This window comes from Echiichthys vipera (genome assembly GCF_963691815.1).
Source record: "Echiichthys vipera genome assembly, chromosome: 4".
In the NCBI taxonomy this organism is placed as follows: Eukaryota; Metazoa; Chordata; class Actinopteri; order Perciformes; family Trachinidae; genus Echiichthys; species Echiichthys vipera.
The window spans coordinates 18,680,942-18,686,894 of NC_139829.1; the positions used below are offsets into that span (position 1 = coordinate 18,680,942).

Genomic DNA, 5,953 nt, shown 5'->3' on the forward strand with positions numbered 1-5,953 from the left:
GCATTTTTTGGACATTTGTATTTTGACTTTTTTCGACTAACTGAACAATGACATTTTTGTGCTAAATTTTTGGACAAACTGCACTGACTTGACTTTTTTCAACAAATTATCCTATGACTGCTTTAGACAGGCTATCCTATGACTGATTTCAGCATTTTTTGGATATATTATTAGGGGCCCAAGCCTGAGGGGGTTGGGGCCATGCGATGCAAGCAGTAAAACTCATACTGCAGCCTACACCGTACAAGTTATGGAGGTGAAACTTTGAACTTCAGTGCCCTGCATGGGCGACAGACACCAAAATTGGCATATTTTCACCAGCAGGCGGCGCTATAATCAAATTTAACGCATTTTTTGCCTGTAACTCTCACATCGTACCTCACACATTCAAAATTCTTACATTCATGTGTTCCCTGAACGTACGTGAATCCCTGGATATAGGCCACCCCCGTTTCCACCTAGACTTTTTTCCCTCAGGATTTCGTTATATGTAAAAGCTACTTTTTCGAACCCCTCCTAGGCCGTGTGTCTGATCAAGATGAAACTTGGTAAACGTATGTTTCGATGGTCCTGACCAAAATTTTTCGAAATAATTTTGATACTCTTATAATTTCGGATGTTATAAAGGAACAACTTACTGAAGATTACAGTCAAAACAGGAAGTGCTGCGTATCTTCCTCAAATTGTGTCGGATCGACACAAAACTTGGTAATCTCGTTTCCTATGTCTTACTGAGGCTTCTATAAAATGTCACACCAACCAACCACTAGGTGGCGCTGTTAGGCCACCTGGTGGTCATCATATCTTAGCATTATGCACATAGTCTGTTCACAGTCAGATTAACAAGAAATTTGTCTCGATTCTTGTCTGAGGCTTTGAGAAAAAAATGACATCAATAATCCAGGAGGTAGTGTTGTTTTGAATATCACTCATACTGGAGCATTAACAGTACAAGTTATGGAAACAAAACTTTCAGGGGAGGTAAAGACTGGTGCCCCCACAGAACACACCAAAAATGACACATGTCCACCACAAGGTGGCGCTAAAATCAAGGAAAAAGCATTTTGGCCTCTAACGTCTACATCATATATTGCAAATATAGATTTCTTTCATCCACAGGATGACAAAGGTGCTGAATCTAGGAATATAGACCACGACACATTTCCGCCTAGTATTTTTGCACAAAATTGCAAAAAAATAATTAAGAGTCCAATTATCCTTTAGTCATCTTGATGAAACGTTATCAAAATAATTGAAATAGTCCCAATGTGTATTTTATGAGAAACAACTTCCTTTGTGTTGAACTGGTAACATCAAACTCGGACTGATAGTTCTCCATGGAAACTTCAGGCTCTGTGCAGAACTTAAGGTCAATCGGACATTAGTTGGCGCTGTTACACAAAATTGAAAAATACACAAACATGCGAAAAATATTCAACACCTACTTACACCTACTCCTAGGCCAAGAGTCTCATCAGCCAAAATTTTGCACACCATCTTTCTAACGCTATGATCAAAAGAATTTCCATAATCCAAACAATATGAAAGTTATAGAGGAAAGACTTGGTACACTGTAGTCAAAACAGATAGTGGTGCGTTACTTTGAGGTAGTTTATCTGATTATCACACAACTTGGAAAATTTATTTCCCGAGCCGCACTGAGGGTCTGTGCAAAATCTGACATCAATCGGCCACAAGCTGGGGCTGTTATGCAAAATTGAGTAATGCGTTTTGGATGCAATATACTATGACTTTTCTTGACTTTTTTCAATAAATTATGGTTTGACAACTTTAGACACGCTATCCCATGACTGCTTTAAGCATTTTTTGGACATTATGTTGTGACTCATGTTGACTCTTTTGACATACTATACTATGGCTTTTTTTCATGATCTCTTCATGACATACTACACTGGTATGAGTTTTTATGATATTTTTATGACATACTATACTATGACCCTTTTTCATGATATTTTTATGACATACTGTGTGAATTTTCCATGATTTAATTTTTTTTAAATACAAACTACAGTATACTACAACATTGTTCAAAATGTTGGGACTTAGATTACTATGACTTCTGATTTTTTTTTTGGTGTATTTATTTAAACAGTAGCCTAGGGGCCTAGATTGGCATTTATACTTTCTGATTATTGTGGGGTACCACCTACGGTGTATCATGATCACGCCCCAGATCGAGGGTATAGCCTATTGTCATGGTCTACATATTGCATTTTGGACTATCACACACTGTAATAGTACATCTTGAGAGAAATGTAAGTTTTAAACAATTTCCTGAAACAGTTTTGAAGAAATAAGCCACAACAGACACAACACATTTTCAGCGTTGCTTATAAATATAATTTATTAATTGTCTTAAAAATTCTTTCTTACACTTTGTACATAAAACAATTAGAGGAGATAGAGAGGTGAGCATTCAGCAAGATTGAGCAAGATTCATGAAGCGTGCCAGAATTAGCAAAAATGGACCAACACTACCCCACACTGAGAAACCAAATCTGATAGTAAAATAAAAATGCACTTACAAGCACAACTCTAGTTAGACTTCTATCATGATAACCAATGCCAAGTTTGCATAGTAGACACTGCTTTTACAAAAAGGGAAATAAACATAAATAAAAAACTTGAAACATACAAACTAGTATCTAACTGTACTTCTCTTTTTTATATTCTCAAATTTGCCAAATATAGCTGACAGTAGACAACTGTACATATTTTGGATACAAAATACTTTTTTTTCTTACATACTTTGAAATCTTAACACTACTTTCATCAACTTCACATCAGGATGGGTCACCTTCTGGAGGCCTACATTTGCTCTCTACATATGAAAACTCCCTTTTCCAGTCTACTACATTAACAAACAGCCTGTCCCGCTGGTAAACTGTAGATTGAGAACATGGCAATGATCAAATTGTGTGTAAAGTTACACACATTCAATCAGTTAAAATGTGATCTTGTATTCTGAATTTGAGTCAATAAGAGATTGACAGACACATTTTATGAAAAAGACATTAACATGACCTTTGGGTTCATGTTTGGTTTTGTGACATACTGAATGGATGACGATGTTTTAGGCTTTAGTCCTCAAAACTTACATAACTCTTCCCTTTGATTTCCTCACACCTGACCTCAGCAGTTACATGTGAAAACATACAAAACATCCACTCTGCTATTTAAACATAGACATTTTCTAATTTGGTTAATAAGGTTGGCCGAAATTAAAAGATACATCCTTTTTAGGTCTGCATGTATTCTGAATCTGATTTTCCACCCATGCAAGAGGTGAGATTTGTTTTACTCGCATATTTCTGTAAAATCAATGTTTAAAATCAATGTCTCAAGGTTTCCTGCTGTGTGGACAGCTGCAAGATGAAATCTGTCATGAAGAGGTAAAGATCTGTCCTTTTGTGCAGGTTTTAACACTGCCTTTGTCTTCTTTTCTTCGCAATATCCTTCTCAGTATCTCCTCTACATACCTGATATTCAGTTTCATATGGCGTCTCTCCATAGTTCATATCTCAACTCCAGTTTTAAAGTATTTTACATGTATTCCCTTTTTTCATGTTTTTCTTTACACGGTGAAAGAGTTCATATACCCAGGGGCAAGTGACAGTTGTTCAAAAGCCCCTAAAAATAAGGCTGTTTTTCTGCCCTCAAAGCTAAACTGTTACAGTTTCACCTTTACGACACTGTTGATCCGAGTCTATGCATACATTTGAAAGACAGCCCTGCTTCACAATGTTGTTCTGCAAAACACAAATATATTACATTTCAATTTGCATACAGCAGGCCCCTTTCGTTGATATCTGGATTTTTAGCTCTAAATTTCAACCTTTTGAACAAATACACCGTGAGTTGGAATGTTAGTTGCTGACAGAACATTGTTTTAGATAAAGGGCAACCATCTGATTTCATCCCACACAGTTCACACCTATAAAAAAAACATTAAAATGGAAAAAAACAATAATGCTAATGTAAATAACACAATAATGACCACAGAACAAAACATATGATAATAAAAGTTCATTAGAATTAACATGATAATCATGTATTTACATGTTTCAGACGATCGAAAAATGTAAATGCTGTTATTCCTTAAAAGCCACTGGATGGTGCTAGTGACCATGATCAAGTCAAGGTGGTGATCACAAATGAAATCATGTGTGGCCAGATGGCAGACAACACAATTGACATCCTGCGAGACATTAAAAATATTACAGAAATACTATATGTAAATATCTAGATATAAACATATATAGATATATACATATAGTATTTCTGTTTATATATATATATATGTGTGTGTGTGTGTGTAGGCAATATATATATATAAGTAAATTAAAATATGATTGATAAGTTAGTACATTGTGTACTTTGAACGGTAATGAAAGATATCAGCGGTACCTCACTATCACTATGGTAGTTTGTATATTACTGTATTTAAAAAGACTTGTGTTTTCAGTTTTACTTCATCCCTTTTTGCTTCCTCACTGAGTTGGACCCTGTCCAGAAACAAGCCCCGACAGTCTATCAGAGAGACTCTTGGAATTGAGGTTGTGGTTAACCAAATGTGGGAACCATGGCATGCGGCAATTCTCCACTATGTATCTAGTCTGCATCCACACTTCAGCACAGTACAAACAACTCCTCTTTGGGAAGGAATGGAGCAGCAGCGATACTGCAGAAAACAAGTCAACACTTGATTTAAGTTAAAGGATATATGTGTAGCTTAAAGATCACCCTTACTTTGAGCTTGTGGTGACACCTCCAACATGTACGGAAACATTTTTGCTGTTTTTTATTTATTTTCCATCACAAATTTATATACAATTTAAAAATATACTAAAATCCAATCCATTAAATCAAACACATCATACAATATCCTATGCATGGGCTTGAATAGCTGTCAGTCTGCATCTCTGCCCTGTTTATCTGTTTATCATAAGTGCAATCTTAAATATACCTCAAAACAGACAGTTTCACAAGTCTGCCACAACCACTGCTAAAAACGGAAAACTTGACTTTTACTTGCATCTATCGGGACTATTATCATCTTTGGATTGCCTCTTATAAGAAAATCAGAGGCAGAAGTTAGAGGCAAGTGGACAGTTAGAGGCAAATGGACAAGTAATATCTTCACGCATTTCGGAGGGAAGCCACAAAGTTGATATTTAATATAAAACTAATTTAAACATCACTTATGACGTCAGCCAAAAAAGGGAAAACCTGTAGTGCCGGGCTTGTTTCTGGTCCATCGGACCCTTTGATTGACAGTCACTCTGTAGCAAATTTTGTTTAGCGGGAAATGATCCACACATATGGATAGCAGATTACATAGAGCGTTTCCTAGGAAACGGTATAAAGAAAATAAACTGTACTGGCAAAACATGTACAGCCAAGGCTTACAAGAGAAGTGAAGAATCACTTCTTTATCTTCTCTCTCTTATTATCTATTTTCCATCCTGTTGATCCAGATGATCACCTGCAGCCTCTTCCATCATGTTATGTTCACATCCTTGCTCCCTTTTGTAATCAGTTTAGCCTCTCCCTGTTTACTCTTGTCTTACTAAAGAGTCTTGTCTCTGACTCACTCCCTCTTTTTCCTCATTCTCCCTTCGCCCACCCTTTTGTAATCAGTTTAGCTTCCCTCCCTTTATGATTCTGTTCCATTGCTATAGAGGTTTTCAAGGTCAGTACCTGTTTGTTCGTTTCTCTACTTCTCTTGGATCAGTACAGTATAACGTAACAGCAACAGAACAAGTAGTGTTACACCAGACAAGCTCTTTTTTTTTAGGCGTGTGTATGTTTTGTTTTTTTCCTGATAGACTGTGTTTGTGTTGTAGGGTTATGTCTCCTTCGGTCACACACAACACTGCAGCGTTGCTCAAATAAACACACTAAGATACACATAGTTTCCAGCACCAGCTCG

General features: G+C 36.6%; 1 protein-coding gene across 1 annotated transcript in view; it reads right to left on the minus strand.

The window, feature by feature from the left end:
• Window positions 1-5,812: 5,812 nt before the first annotated feature.
• Window positions 5,813-5,953, minus strand: part of LOC310946496 (netrin receptor UNC5C-like) — a 204,872-nt gene continuing 204,731 nt past the window's right edge. The window contains exon 17 of the mRNA XM_083912972.1: window positions 5,813-5,953. This exon is cut by the window's right edge and continues 353 nt beyond it. The gene's annotated coding sequence lies outside the window, so the exon portion shown is untranslated.